A 16,124-nucleotide genomic window follows, 5' to 3' on the forward strand; every position below is an offset into this window, starting at 1 on the left:
TAGCCAATAGCTTTGATGTAGGAATTTGATCTGAGCATGCGTGGCACTTGGTCCGATCAAAATTCTCTACACATGATCGGAGTATGTCCGATCGAACCAGTTGGTCGGGAAATATTTCCAACAAGTTGAAAAATTGGGTCCGACGGATATTCCGACGGAATCAGTCCGATGCATACCACACACTGTCGGATTATCTGACAACACAGTCCGATATGACACATTCCGACGGATTCTTCTGACCGTATGTACAAGGGCTTGGATGTCTTTGATAAAAGAAAAGCTGACACTTTGCCACCCCATCGTTCTTATGATTGTCCAATCGAGTTGTTGCCTGGCATGGAGATCCCCTTTGGATAAATATTTACACTTTCAGAGACTGAACTTGAGACTTTACATCAATATCTTGACGAGAACTTAGAGAAAGGGTTCATCCGCTCATCATCTCCAGCTGGTGCCGGGATATTTTTTGTGGAGAAGAAAGACCATACCCTCAGGCCCTGTGTGGACTACAGGGAACTTAATAAAATCACAGTCAAAAATCGTTACCCTCTTCCCCTTGTTCCTGAGCTCTTCCAGAGATTCCGTTCTGCCCGTGTCTTTACTAAGCTGGACTTATGAGGTGCTTACAATCTTGTGCGCATAAGGAAGGGGGACGAGTGGAAGACCACTTTCAGAACTCGTTTCAGGCATTTTGAAAACCTGGTTATGCCTTTCAGACTGTGTAATGCCCCAGTGACCTTTCAAAATTTTGTAAACAACATCTTTAGAGAGTTCCTGGATCATTTCCTGATTGTATGCTTGGATGACATCCTAGTCTTCTTTGCCACCTTGGAGCTACATAGAACCCATGTCCGGAAGGTACTATCCACATTAAGAAAACACCGGCTCTATGCAAAAGCAGAAAAGTGTCAATTCGAACAGACGTCTATAAATTCCTGGGGCTAATTATTTCCACAACTGGGATAGCTATGGACCCTCAGAAAGTATCTGCTATTCTGAAATGGTCAGCCCCTACCGACAAGAAAGGTATCCAAAGATTTGTAGGATTTGCTAACTTTTATCAGAGATTTGTTAGAGTTTTCTGGTATTATTGCCCCTATTTCTCAGCTGACTCACCAGCATACCCATTTTCAGTGGTCCCAGGAAGCCCAAAAAGCTTTTGATAAGCTAAAGACTCTATTCACCTTGACCCCATTCTGCAACATCCAGATCCAGCCTTGCCCTATGTTTTTGGAGGTTGATGAATCTGAAGTCGCCATTGGGGCTGTCATGTCTCAACGTCAAGGCCATAAAGCTTTACTACACCCTGTGGCCTTTTTCTCCCGAAAACTAAGCCAGCCAGAAAGAAATTATGATGTGGGAGATGAGGGAATTACTGGCAATAAAAGCTGGCCTCGAAGAATGGCGATACCTACTTGAAGGCGCAGCTCATCCCATCATGATATTCACCGACCATAAAAACCTTGAATATCTCAGATCCGCCAAAGGACTAAGACCACGGCAAGCCAGGTGGGCCTTGTTCTTTTCAAGGTTTAGCTTTCACCTTACTTATCGCCCGGGGTCCAAGAATGTGAAAGCAGATGCCCTCTCACGCATGTTTCCAGAAATTCCAGAGACTGTTGTCCCTAGCACCATCATGTCCCCTCAGAATTTCCTCTTAATTCAACCCGATCTAAGATCAACCCTTGAACAAACCTCTGCTCAATACTCTGAATCCGAACGTTCTGCATTCAGAAGGCAGGAAGGACTCCTGTGGCACAAGGACAAGATCTTCGTTCCCAATGGAGCTAGACTTGAAGTCCTCAAGACCTTTCACGAATACCAGCTTGCCGGCCACTTCGGGATCCATAAGACTACTGAGCTGATTCAGCGATCCTACTGGTGGCCTAACCCGAGGCAAGATTGTAAGGACTTTGTAGGCTCCTGCACAACCTGTGCCAGAAATAAGGGAAGCTGCACACAAGCCTGGGGTCTGTTGAGACCACTACCTATCCCAGACCGTCCTTGGAAGATGCTATCCATGGATTTTATTGTGGAGATACCCCCATCCGAAGGCTTTTCCACTATCCTGGTGGTGGTAGATCATCTAACAAAGATGGCCCACTTTCTGCCTCTACTAGGTACACCCTCTGCCATAGATACAGCACATGTCTTTATTAAAGAGATTGTAAGATTGCACAGCCTGCCAGACAGTATTGTCTCCAATAGAGGAGTACAATTTACATCAAGGTTCTGGAGGGCTCTCTGTAAAGCTTTGAACATTGAAATCTGTTTGTCCTCTGCCTATCATCTGCAGAGTAATGGCCAGACGGAGAGGACGAATCAGACGCTAGAACAGTACCCCCGCTGTTTTTCTACGTTCTCTCAAGATAACTGGGTAACCTTGCTTCCGTGTGCCGAATTTGCCTATAATAATTCGGTACACGCCTCCACCAATCAGTCTCCATTCTGGATGAACTATGGATTCCATCCATCCTTCTTGCCTCATGTCACTTTGGAAGCAGCAGTACCTGCCGTACAGGACAGATTACCCTTCATTCAAGAAAATTTACAGGTTCTTCAAGAAAACATGAGGAAAGCACAGGAAGACTATAAAAACTATTACGATAGGAAGAAGAAAGGTAATCCAGTTCTGAAAGTGGGAGACAAAGTTTGGCTCTCCACCCTGAACCTCAAATTATCTTGCCCCTCGCGGAAGCTGGGCCCAAGGTTCATCGGTCCCTTTGCAATCAAGAAAGAAATTAATCCTGTCGCTTTTGAATTTTCCTTGCCGAACTCTTACAAGATTCACCCAGTCTTCCACGTCTCACTGCTCAAGCCAGTCAGTGCTGGCCCCTTTTCTGGAAGGCAAGATCCTCCTCCACCTCCGAATATAGTGGGTGAAGAAAGGGAGTTTGAGGTGGAAGCCATCCTGGACTGTCGGAAGAGAGGTAGACAAATTCAATATCTAGTGAAGTGTAAAGGTTACTCACCTGAGGAAAGCTCTTGGGAACCAGCAAATAATGTTCATGCCCCTAAGTTGCTGCGTTATTTGTAAATCAAAAAATTTCCAGAGAACCAAGCACGCCTGGGCATCCAGAGGTTGCACCTTGGGGGGGGGGGGGGAATGGCAGGGACCAACCCGCAGGAGAACTGGCATCAATGGCCAGCAGAATCGCGGATCTGCAAATACAAATCCTCCAATGCTAATGCGCATGCGCACGCATAGGCGAGAACGGCCAGGACAACATATTCACCAGTGTGCATGCACGCACCAATGCGCCCACAATACGTGAAAGGCTCCAGGCGCCAGTGTTCTATTTAAAGCCTGCTGCAGCAGTGACCAACTTCTAATTATTTTTTAATTTAATAATTAAATATGCTTGGATCAATAAAAAAACAAAAAACAAATTAGTAGTTTAAAAAGAGCAATGAAATGTTATTTTAAAATGAAGATGTAAACACTAAATACAGACATACACTTTCTCCAATATTACTGACTAGGGATGGCCGAACTGTTTGCCCTGTGGTCGTTTTGCGGCAAATTTTGCGTGTTCGTGATTCACCCGATCGGCGGACAATTGCCGCTGTTCGCCCGGTGGACATATGTGTTTACAGTGTGAAAGAACTTTGACCCATGATGACACATCAATCATGGGGTACAGGACAGCCATTTGAGACATTTTAGCACATGGACAATTGGACATTCCCCCTACCTTAAAAATAGACCTGATCTGGCGGCCATTTTACATTCTGTCTTATTTCAGTGTAGGGACAGGACACTGTGTGGAGCAGGGAGAGACTGTAGTGACACAAATCGCTAGCTATTAGGTCCACAAAAGTCTTTTTAACGACTGGTATGGTATAGGTGTAGTAAAGTATATAGGGTTGAGTGCACTGCTGTGCTGGTGATTGCAGCAGCCTGTTTTCTGTCAGTGCAGGGAGGGACAGGATGCTGTGTGCAGCAGGGACAGTCAGTTTAATCACTAGCTATTACTATTAGGTCCACAAAGGTCCTTCTAAGGACTGGTATAGGTGTACAGTATATAGGGTTCAGTGCACTGCTGTGTTGGCGATTGCAGCAGCCTGTCTTTTGTCAGTGCAGGGAGGGACAGGACACTGTGTGTAGCAGGGACAGTTAGTTTAATCACTAGCTAGCTATTACTATTAGGTCCACAAAGGTCCTTTTAAGGACTGGTATAGGTGTACAGTATATAGGGTTGTACACATATAATATACTTTCTTCCAAATATAGAAAGAATATTATACTTGACTGCTGCCCTATTCTGCAGCAGTCCTTTATCAGTGTAGGGACTGAGGTACAGTCTGCAAATCACTAGCTACTTGGTCCACAAAGGTCCATGTAAGGACTGGTATAGGTGTACAATATATAGGGTTGTGGTGCACTGCTGCAGATTACTGCCCTATTCTGCAGCAGTCCTTTATCAGTGTAGGGACTGAGGTACAGTCTGCAAATCACTAGCTATTTCGTCCACAAAGGTCCTTGTAAGGACTGGTATAGGTGTACAATATATAGGGTTGTGGTGCAATGCTGCAATGCTGCAGATTACTGCCCTATTCTGCAGCAGTCCTTTATCAGTGTAGGGACTGAGGTACAATCTGCAAATCACTAGCTACTTGGTCCACAAAGGTCCATGTAAGGACTGGTATAGGTGTACTATTTGGAGGGTTGTGGTGCACTGCGGCAGATTGCTGCCCTATTCTGCAGCAGTCCTTTATCAGTGTAGGGACTGAGGTACAATCTGCAAATCACTAGCTACTTGGTCCACAAAGGTCCATGTAAGGACTGGTATAGGTGTACTATTTGGAGGGTTGTGGTCCACTGCTGCAGATTGCTGCCCTATTCTGCAGCAGTCCTTTATCAGTGTAGGGACTGAGGTACAGTCTGCAAATCACTAGCTATTTGGTCCACAAAGGTCCTTGTAAGGACTGGTATAGGTGTACTATTTGGTGTGCAGTATATAGGTGTGTAATACATGTATAAAATACTTGCACATATAGAAAGCATAGTATAGTGCATTTCCACTGTGCAGCATTGTGACTGCTGAGCAGTTCTGCAGCGATACTACAGAGAGCGACAAACGCAATAAAAAAAAGTATTATAACTGGTGTGATAGACCAGTGGCCCCCAAAAACAACAGATTGTAGCGGGGTGTTATATACCTTCTTCCACATACATACTGCACTTCTCTAGAGACTTTTGTCACAGGGTCATTTAAAATATGACAGGCAGAGGAAGAGGCAGGCCCTTCTGCAGGGGTGGTAGGGGTAGGGCAGGAGCAACAGACTTGAGCCAAAGTGGCAAATTGCAGAAGGTGCGTGCAATTACGTCAAAGGACGCACCAGACTTGGTTGAGTGGCTCACTCAGCCTTACTCTTCTGCACCCTCCTTATCCTCTCGATCTGCACCCTCTTCTTCACTCTCTGATATGTGCACCCCCAAAGACACTACAACCTACACCACCACCATATACCTTCCGCTTATGTCACAGGAATTATTTTCTGATCCATATCAAGACATTTCCGATGCGCAGCCACTCTTGGCATTGGATCAGGAAGAGGAGGTAGCAACAACCGCCGCTTAGCAGTCTGACGACAGTACCCAGATCAGCCCAAGGAGGAGGTTTGTCCCCGCTGTTGCTGCCTACTCCGAGATCTCTAATTATAGCAGTGGGGAAGGTGACGTCGATGATGACGTGTCTAGTGATGCCACGTGGGTGCCCACAAGAGAGGAAGAGGAGGGGAGTTCAGAGGGAGATATGGACCAGCAGATAGGGAGGATAAGCAGGAAGAACTTAGATTGCACAGGAGGGAAAAAGCAGAATGCGAATGTATCAGGAGCAAGGCATCAACCATGTACGGTCACATCTGACGCTCCCAGGACGCCGGCACATGGCTCCGCAGTGTGGGCTTTTTTTAACATGTCCGCTAATGACAATAGTGTTGCCATCTGCAATCTTTGCAGTCAACGCATAAGTCGCACTAAGCTCAACACTCACCTAGGGACGACCGCCTTAAGAAGGCACATGAGCTGCCATCACCGAGCCCAGTGGGAGCAACGGAACACACAAAGCCACACTCCAGGCTCTCACTGTCCAGCCTTGTCTTCTACTTCTCCTTCTCCTCTCTCCTCACAATTGTCCTCCACTCCACCTTCCATCACAGCAAGCTCACGTTTTCTGCAAAAAGGCAGGCTTCCATGGGCCAAATGTTCGAGCGTAAAAAAATGATAAAACCGGATAACCCTCTTGCCCAACGGTTGACGGCTGGCTTGTTAGAACTCATAGTCCGCCAACTACTGCCATATAAACTGGTGGACTCGGAGGCCTTACGAAAACTTGTGGCCATTGAAACACCACAATGGAAGGTCCCAGGAAGGAAGTATTTCTCACAGAAGGGCATCCCAGAGCTATATGGCCATGTTCAGCGGCAAGTGAATGTATCTCTGGCACACTAGGTCGGTGCCAAGATACATCTGACCACAGACACGTGGTCTAGAAAACACGGGCAGGGAAGGTATATCACTTTTACTGCCCACTGGGTGAACCTTCTGACGGCCATCAAGCATGTAACCCGTGTAGATTTGGTTTTACCGCCACGGATTGCATGCAGGCCTGGCTCTTCTTCTCCTCCTCCTCCTCCTACTCCTTTTCTGCTGCTAGCGTCTCTTCTGCTGCGCTGCCCAAGCTCCCCAGAAGATATTCGACATGCCAGGTGAGATGTAGCCATGCCGTGCTGCGTCTGTTGTGCCTGAAAGCCAAGAGCCAGACTGGCCCGGCACTCCTTTCAGCTTTGCGTTCACAGGCAGATCAGTGGCTAACACCGCTCAATTTGACAGTTGGTAAAGTGGTGTGTGACAACGGTGCCAATCTGCTTAGCGCATTGAAACAGGGCAAAATTACGCACGTGCCATGCATGGCACACGTCTTAAACTTGGTCGTGCAGCGATTCGTTGTCAAATACCCTGGGGTCCAGGACATCTTGCGGCAGGCAAGGAAAATCTTGGCCCATTTCAGAAGATCTTACTGACATTCAGCGGCGACCCAATCTGCCGGTCAGACGTCTTATTTGCGATTGATCGACGCAATGGAACTCAACCTTCTATATGCTTGATAGGCTGCTCCAGCAGAAACGTGCAGTTAACGTCTACCTGTATGAACTCTGCGGCAGAACAGGTTCTGGGGAGCTGGGTTTTTTTCCACTGTGCCAGTGGCTGCTCATGCGCGACGCATGCAGACTTATGCGGCCATTTGATGAGATCACCAAACTGGTCAGTCGCAGCCATGGCGCCATCAGTGACATGGTACCTTATGCCTTCTTTTAGGAGCGTGCATTGCGTCGTGTCATTGATCAAGCCGTGGAGGAGCAGGAGCGGGAAGATGAGGAAGTCGCAATGCTGGATGAATTCCCAGGGGGGGGGGCTACTCTATCTGAGACAAGTCAACAACAGGAGTCTGAAGAGGAGTCAGAGGAGGATGGTGCCGGGGCGGATGAGGAGGAGCAAGAAGGGCATGCTTTAAACCTTTCTGGGATCCCTGTTGTTGTGCGTGGATGGGGATAGGAGAACGAGGAGGACGACATTATCCTGGATGATGAGCAGGAGCCAGGCCACCACACCACTTCCAGTTTAGTGCAAATGGGGGCCTTCATGCTCCAGTGTTTTAACAGGGACCCCCGTATAAAAAGCATAAGGGTCAAGAACCAGTACTGGGTGGCAACGTACTTAGACCCCCGGTACAAACACAATGTGGCGGAAATGTTACCACCGTCACAGAGGGCTGTCAGAATGGAGCACTTCCAGGCCTTGCTTCGAGAAATGCTGCATTCTGCTTTTGCGTGCGTTGGCAGAGGAGCAATTCCCACTCCCAGAGAAAGAGTTGTGGGTACCAATCCAACAGCGCCTGCAAGAAGAGGGCAGTTTGAAGATGTGTTGGTGACTTCTGAGATGAGGTCATTCTTTCAGCCGGCCCATCGACAGGTCTCATCCGGATCCAGCATCGGGGAACGCCTAGACCGACAGGTGTCTGACTACATCGGGTTAACGGCCGATGTGGATGCTCTGAGGAGTGATGAACCCCTGGACTACTGGGTGGGCAGGCTTGACCTCTGGCCAGAGCTTGCCCAATTTGCAATGGAACTGTTGGCTTGCCCCTCCTCCAGTGTCCTGTCCGAAAGGACGTTCAGCGCAGCAGGGGGGATCGTGACCGATAAGCGCACTCGCCTAGCTCACAACAGTGTTGACTTCCTCACATTTATGAAAATGAATGAGGCATGGATCTTGGAGGAATTCAACACATGTGACCAGTAGACCATGTACAGTGGTGTGAAAAAGTGTTTGCCCCCTTCCTCATTTCCTGTTCCTTTGCATGTTTGTCACACTTAAGTGTTTCGGAACATCAAACCAATTTAAACAATAGTCAAGGACAACACAAGTAAACACAAAATGCAATTTGTAAATGAAGGTGTTTATTATTAAAGGTGAAAAAAAATCCAAACCATCATGGCCCTGTGTGAAAAAGTGATTGCCCCCTAAACCTAATAACTGGTTGGGCCACCCTTAGCAGCAACAACTGCAACCAAGCGTTTGCGATAACGTGCAATGAGGCTTTTACAGCGTCCTGGAGGAATTTTGGCCCACTCATCTTTGCAGAATTGTCCTAATTCAGTTACATTAGAGGGTTTTCGAGCATGAACGGCCTTTTTAAGGTCATACCACAACATCTCAATAGGATTCAGGTCAGGACTTTGGCTAGGCCACTCCAAAGTCTTTATTTTGTTTTTCTTCAGCCATTCGGTGGTGGACTTGCTGGTGTGTTTAGGATCATTGTCCTGCTGCAGAACCCAAGTTCGTTTCAGCTTGAGTACACGAACAGATGGTCGGACATTCTCCTTCAGGATCTCTTGGTAGACAGCAGAATTCATAGTTCCTTTTATCACGGCAAGTCTTCCAGGTCCTGAAGCAGCAAAACAGCCCCAGACCATCACACTACCACCACCATATATTACTGTTGGTATAATGTTCTTTTTATGAAATGCAGTGTTCCTTCTACGCCAGATATACTTGGACACACACCTTCCAAAGAGTTCCACTTTTGTCTCATCGGTCCACAGAATGTTGTCCCAAAAGTCTTGGGGATCATCAAGATGTGTTGTGGAGAAATTGAGACGAGCTTTGATGTTCTTTTTGCTCAGCAGTGTTTTTCTCCTTGGAACTCTGCCATGCAGGCCATTTTTGCCCAGTCTTTTCCTGATGGTGGAGGCATGAACGCTGACCTTAACTGAGGCAAGTGAGGCCTGCAGTTCCTTGGACGTTGTTGTGGGGTCTTTTGTGACCTCTTAGATGAGTCGTCGCTGCGCTCTTGGGGTAATTTTGGGCAGCCGGCCACTCCTGGGAAGGTTCACCACTGTTCCATGTCTTCGCCATTTGTGGATAATGGCTCTCACTGTGGTTCGCTGGATTCCCAAAGCTTTGGAAATGGCTTTATAACCCTTTCCAGACTGATAGATCTCAATTACTTTCTTTCTCAATTGTTCCTGAATTTCTTTGGGTCTCGGCATGATGTGTAGCTTTTAAGGATCTTCTGGTGGACCTTACTGTGTCAAGCAGCTCCTATTTAAGTGATGCCTTGATTGTGAACAGGTGTGGCAATAATCAGGCCTGGGTGTGGCTAGAGAAATTGAACTCAGGTGTGGACAACCACAGTTATAGTATGTTTTAACAAGGGGGGCAATCACTTTTTCACACAGGGCCATGATGGTTTGGATTTTTTTCACCTTTAAAAATAAACACCTTTATTTACAAATTGCATTTTGTGTTTACTTGTGTTGTCCTTGACTATTGTTTAAATTGGTTTGATGTTCCGAAACACTTAAGTGTGACAAACATGCAAAGGAACAGGAAATGAGGAAGGGGGCAAACACTTTTTCACACCACTGTATATCTCTATAAACGATTTATTTAATCGAGCACACAGACCCTTTTTCTACATTTGGCTCACTTCCTTGTACAAAAAAAGCACACCGTACTAATGTATATGCTCGTACCCTCCTGTTTGTAGATGTTGAGCGGTGTCATATTTTTGGGGCCCAGCAGTGAATTTCTGGTATCAGTGCTGGTGTCAGTGCTCTATATCTCGGTGCTGGTGTCAGTGCTCTATATCTCGGTGCTGGTGTCAGTGCTCTATATCACGGTGCTGGTGTCAGTGCTCTATATCACGGTGCTGGTGTCAGTGTTCTATATCACGGTGCTGGTGTCAGTGCTCTATATCACGGTGCTGGTGTCAGTGCTCTCTATCTTGGTGCTCGTGTCAGTGCTCTATATCACAGTGCTGGTCTCAGTGCTTTCTATCACGGTGCTGGTGTCAGTGCTCTCTATCACGGTGCTGGCGTGGTGTCAGTGCACTCTATCACAGTGCTGGTGTCAGTACTCTATATCACGGTGCTGGTGTCAGTGCACTATATCACGGTGCTGGTGTCAGTGCTCTATATCACGGTGCTGGTGTCAGTGCTCTATATCACGGTGCTGGTGTCAGTGCACTCTATCTCAGTGCTGGTCTCAGTGCTCTCTATCACGGTGCTGGTGTGGTGTCAGTGCACTCTATCACGGTGCTGGTGTCAGTGCACTCTATCACGGTGCTGGTGTCGGTGCTCTATACCACGGTGCCGGTGTCAGTGCTCTATATCACGGTGCCGGTGTCAGTGCTCTATAACACGTTGCAGGTGTCAGTGCTCTATATCACGTTGCAGGTGTCAGTGCTCTATATCACGGTGCTGGTGTCAGTGCTCTATATATCACGGTGCTGGTGTCAGTGCTCTATATATCACGGTGCTGGTGTCAGTGCTCTATATGTCACGGTGCTGGTGTCAGTGCTCTATATATCACGATGCTGGTGTCGGTGCTCTATATCACGGTGCTGGTGTCAGTGCACTCTATCTTGGTGCTGGTCTCAGTACTCTCTATCACGGTGCTGGTGTCAGTGCTCTCTATCACGGTGGTGGTGTCAGTGCATTCTATCACGGTGCTGGTGTCAGTGCTCTATATCACAGTGCTGGTGTCAGTGCTTTATATCACAGTGCTGGTGTCAGTGCTCTATATCACAGTGCTGGTGTCAGTGCTTTATATCACAGTGCTGGTGTCAGTGCTCTATATCACGGTGCTGGTGTCAGTGCACTCTATCTTAGTGCTGTCTATCACGGTGTTGGTGTGGTGTCAGTGCACTCTATCACGTTGCTGGTGTCAGTGCTCTATATCACGTTGCTGGTGTCAGTGCTCTATATCTTGGTGCTGGTGTCAGTGCACTCTATCACGGTGCTGGTCTCAGTACTCTCTATCATGGTGCTGGTGTCAGTGCTCTCTATCACGGTGCTGGTGTGGTGTCTGTGCACTCTATCACAGTGCTGTTGTCAGTGCTCTATATCACGGTGCTGTTGTCAGTGCTCTATATCACGGTGCTGGTGTCAATGCTCTATATCACGTTGCTGGTGTCAGTGCTCTATATCACTGTGCTTGTGTCAGTGCTCTATATCAGGGTGCTGGTGTCAGTGCTCTATATCACAGTGCTGGTGTCAGTGTTCTATATATCACGGTTCTGGTGTCAGTGCACTCTATCACGGTTCTGGTGTCAGTGCACTCTATCACGGTGCTGGTGTCAGTGCTCTATATCACGGTGCTGGTGTCAGTGCTCTATATGACGGTGCTGGTGTCAGTGCTCTATATCACAGTGCTGGTGTCAGTGCTCTATATCACGGTGCTTGTGTCAGTGCACTCTATCACGGTGATGGTGTCAGTGCACTCTATTTCAGTGCTGGTGTGAGTGCTCTATATCACTGTGCTGGTGATCATCTCCTGCACCCTCGTCATAGCCTACCTTGACCTTTCCTCTCCTCCATTGCCTTCATGCACTCCTGAGTCCTGAATTGTCAAAATTTCACGTATAAAAAAAGAATGCTTGTAGTTGTCGATCCCAGATTCACTTCATACATGTGTTATGTCAGTGGCCATGTGGTGGGACTATGTGTGCACAGCTAGTAATTATTTTGTGGCTGAAAATATGACCTGTAGGTTTTTAAAGTTTGCCTGACATTGAAGTCAATGGGGCCCGCCCTGAACTTTGCGGTTCGCGAACTTTCGGCCGTGCTCGCGGTTCACGTTACGTCCCGTCGGAAGTTCGTCCATCTCTATTGCTGACATATGCATTTGTAATTACCTTTCATGTGACAGTGCTTGGGCCTGGATGTAGGTCACTCTGGTATTGAGCACTGTATTGTGGGAGGTTGTTGGTGGGGGGGGGGGGTGTGTATGTACAAATCTGTTTATACCTGGAAGGTCAGATTTTAAAGAACTTCTTAGGCAGATCAGCCTGGGTAGTGCTTGCAAGGTAGGAGAAAGCATCTTATGTCTTGTGCACACACACAGTGGCTGTTAGTTTGCCTACATTAAACAGATTTACTTTAATGTAAAATTATAATGGCTTTATGTCAATTTTATTTTATGCTTTTAAAATGATATTTTATACACTACCTGTATTTTACCAATTTATACAATAATTGGTTTACAAGTAAATATTTAACAAAAAGACAGCACAGTAATTAACTTGTCATTTAACCATTTAAGCCCCGGACCAATTTGCAGCCAAAGGACCAAGCCCTTTTTGCGATTAGGCACTGCGTCGCTTTAAATGACAATTGCGCGGTGATGCGACGTGGTTCCCAAACAAAATTGGTGTCCTTTTTTTAAAATATTTTTTACTTTTTGCTGTAATAAATATCCCCAAAAAAGATATAAAAATAATTTTTTCCCTCAGTTTAGGCCGATACGTATTCTTCTACATATTTTTGGTAAAAAAAAAACGCAATTAGCGATTATTGATTGGTTTGTGCAAAAGTTATAGCATTTACAAAATAGGGGATAGTTTTATAGCATTTTTATTAATTTTTTTTTTTTTTACTAGTAATGGCGGTAATCAGCGATTTTTATTGTGACTGCAACATTATGGCGGACACATTTTTGGAACTATTGTCATTTATACAGCAATCAGTGCTATTTAAATGCACTGATACCTGTATAAATGACACTGTCAGTGAAGGAGTTAACCACTAGGGGGCAGTGTAGTTATGTATGACGTTATGTGGTTTTTTTTATTGTAGGGGGGTGTGGCCTGGCATGTGACATCACTGATCGTCCTTCCCTATAAAAGGGAACAGACGATCGGTGAAAGCCACACAAGGAAGCACGGGGAGAGGTTTGTTTACACAGACCTCTCCTTGTTCTTCAGCTCTGTGACCTGATTGCGGGACACCAGAGATGATCGGGTCTGCTGGTCCCGTGGCCACGGAGCTCAGGACCGGGTTGGTATTTAAAAAGCAACATACAGGCCCAGCCCAGCCGTGCCATTCTGCCCACTTATATCGTCGTGAGGCGGTCCTTAAGTGGTTAAACCTAAACAGACAATTATGTTAACAGATGAATCACTGCTGTGACTCTTTCCCAAGTGTTTGTAAATTTAAACTTGCGCTATTAAAGTGGAAGTAAACCCATCGATTTAAAAAAAAAAAGGCATGCTGGGAATGCTAACTGCACATTGGCTGTTCTCTCAGCCAAACTATCCAACCATCCAATGGCTGGTGTCATAACGAATCACATGTGCAGCACCATAGCAGTTGAAGATTAAACAGAGGCAAAGATGGCAGCTTCCTTGGCTGAAAACGATAGGGGAGTTTACTTCCACTTTAAGCCCCATAAACAACAGACTTCTACCAGCGGGGATTAGGGTGAAGCTGAAAAATAACTGAAAAAAAAAGCCTAAAGCACCATCCACTTGTGCCAAGGAGTATATCAAATATTTATATGCTCCATTTTATATTTAATTGACAAAAAAAAATGTTTGTTTATTTTTTGTTCAGTTAATATTATATATAGAAAGAAATTTGTACAAAACCATTGCACATCTCATTTAATACTGTGAATGCTTTTTTTTTTTATAGAAGTCAGAATACTTTTTGATGCAGTAGCAGGGAGATGTATTTTTAAGAAGACAAGCAATAAGATTGAGCAAATACATTTCTTTGACCTCAGTGGTGTTTTCTTTTTTCCAGGTCATACTGTGAGACGCTTTGTTTACGGCCAAGAATAGGATAATAATACTTTACGCATTCAATGCTGCACTGGATTGGAAGTTTGCTTGGACCAATGGTGAAAGATTGGACTTTAAAAAAAAAAAAAAAAGAAATTCTAGCAACTGCCCTGTCTATCCTAATCATTCCAGGCTCAGCCACAATGTCTATTTCTGGCTTTTGTTTTGACACAGGAACTGATGTTCTTTAGGGCCGGTTCACACTGCAGGCGCGGCGAGGCGTCTCCGACTTGCCTCGCCGCGACCTGCGGCGACCTCAGCGGCGACTTGCAGAGGACTTCTGTATAGAAGTCAATGCAAGTCGCCCCCGAAGTCGCTCAGAAGTAGTACAGGAACCTTTTTTCTGAGTCGGAGCGACTCGAGTCGCTCCTCTCAGAACGGTTCCATTGTACAGAATGGGGGCGACTTGCGGGAGCGAGGCGAGGCGAGTCGTGTCGCCTCGCATCGCCCGCTGTGTGAACCGGCCCTTACTGTCAGCTGAAACATGTATATAAAAAGGAGCTAATTTGTAAAAGGATAGTTTTTTTTTTTTTTAGTTTAGTCGGATATTTTAATTTACTTCTGCCATTCCTGTTGTGGCACCAGCCATTCTGTTCATTGGAACCATGTTCAGCTTGTATGTTTGCTACCAGTGGGCAACCCCATTGAAACTGATAGGTGGAGTGGTTGAGGGGCATGTAACATGTAAACTGGAGTGAACCTGAGCAATTTTCAATATAATTTTAACTTGTTTTTAATATTTCTACTGCCAATATAAAAACAAATGGCAGCTCTATATACTGTTTATTTATCATGCCTTTATACTCATGATTTTTTGAAACATTAAAAAATGCCAGTTTCACATGTTTTTAGTTCTAGTGCAATAAGTTTTACATTTTGAAGGTTTTAAGTGTTTTTATTTTATTTGCACATTTCACTAATTGCAAAAAACACAGTATGTGACTTGATGTGGAGTTACCGTTTAAGGAATGACTTAGACATTTTGTAGATAGGCAACTCCTATCCTCATATTGATTAGTGGTTCCAAATGAATAACAACTACTGCAGTAGAGAACAGACACACAAGATAAACTCAGCATCTTTCCAAATAACTTCTGTTTTATTATGATGCAATTGAAGGTTTTTATACACATGATTACGTAGGTATCACATTAATATTACAATTGTACGTTTATGGTAACAAGGGACATTACATGGGCAGGCTAATTCTAATCAGGGCTCAAAAGAATGCAAACATGTACTGAAAACATTACAAGCAACACATAAAAAATAGAGTACAATTATATACAGAACTTACAAATTTCCATTACAGTCTCCTCTCTTTTGATCAATATTTTGATCACTAACCATACCTGCTATCACCTTTAACCTAGAACCTCCACACACTTAGGTGGAGGTAGTCCTGGCCAAAGAGACAAAAACTCCATTGTGGAGAAAATAATACCTGAGCAGCTTTTTTTCATTACAAAATGACTTTTCGTTGTGAAAAACAAATGATTGACAAGACATATTTGCAGAGTAGTGACTGTACACTCCTGTGGCCAGAATGACCTTCTAGCTTAATTGTTGGTATGCTAACTTATCAGCACATGTAAACACAGACAATTCTACATAAACTGGAAGAGGTACAAAACACAAATTTGACTTCAATATGGCTTAATTACTTTTCAAATATATATATCCCTTACAATTAAAGTAATTGAATCATAAAAGTACTCTAGACTGTGATCGCAAGAGGAAACAAATCAAACACAGAGATTTCTTTAATTTAGTAATTTTTGCAGTGTCTGGTGTGGATCCAGGTGACTTTTCCTTCAAGTTTTGCAAAACTGTACATGAAATAGATGCTGTATTGAGTCTCCAAACATTCCCCTATATATACAGTAAATGTCTCTTAACAATCCACAAATCACCTGGCTTTAGTTTTAGATCCTTCCAAACTTTTAGGATCTGGAATTGGGGAGAAAACACATAAATGAGTTTGTCAAAAAC

At 45.1% G+C, this 16,124-nt stretch overlaps 1 protein-coding gene across 1 annotated transcript in view; it reads left to right on the forward strand.

The window, feature by feature from the left end:
- LOC143957993 (transient receptor potential cation channel subfamily M member 5-like) overlaps positions 1-14,975 on the forward strand; it is a 235,194-nt gene extending 220,219 nt beyond the window's left edge. Inside the window, exon 8 of the mRNA XM_077467438.1 lies at positions 14,095-14,975. The gene's annotated coding sequence lies outside the window, so the exon portion shown is untranslated. The remainder of the gene's footprint in view (positions 1-14,094) is intronic.
- Positions 14,976-16,124: the final 1,149 nt, after the last annotated feature.

This window comes from Lithobates pipiens, unplaced genomic scaffold, assembly GCF_037356315.1.
Source record: "Lithobates pipiens isolate NorthernLeopardFrog02 unplaced genomic scaffold, aLitPip1_a1.2 Scaffold_100, whole genome shotgun sequence".
NCBI classification, from domain to species: domain Eukaryota; kingdom Metazoa; phylum Chordata; class Amphibia; order Anura; family Ranidae; genus Lithobates; species Lithobates pipiens.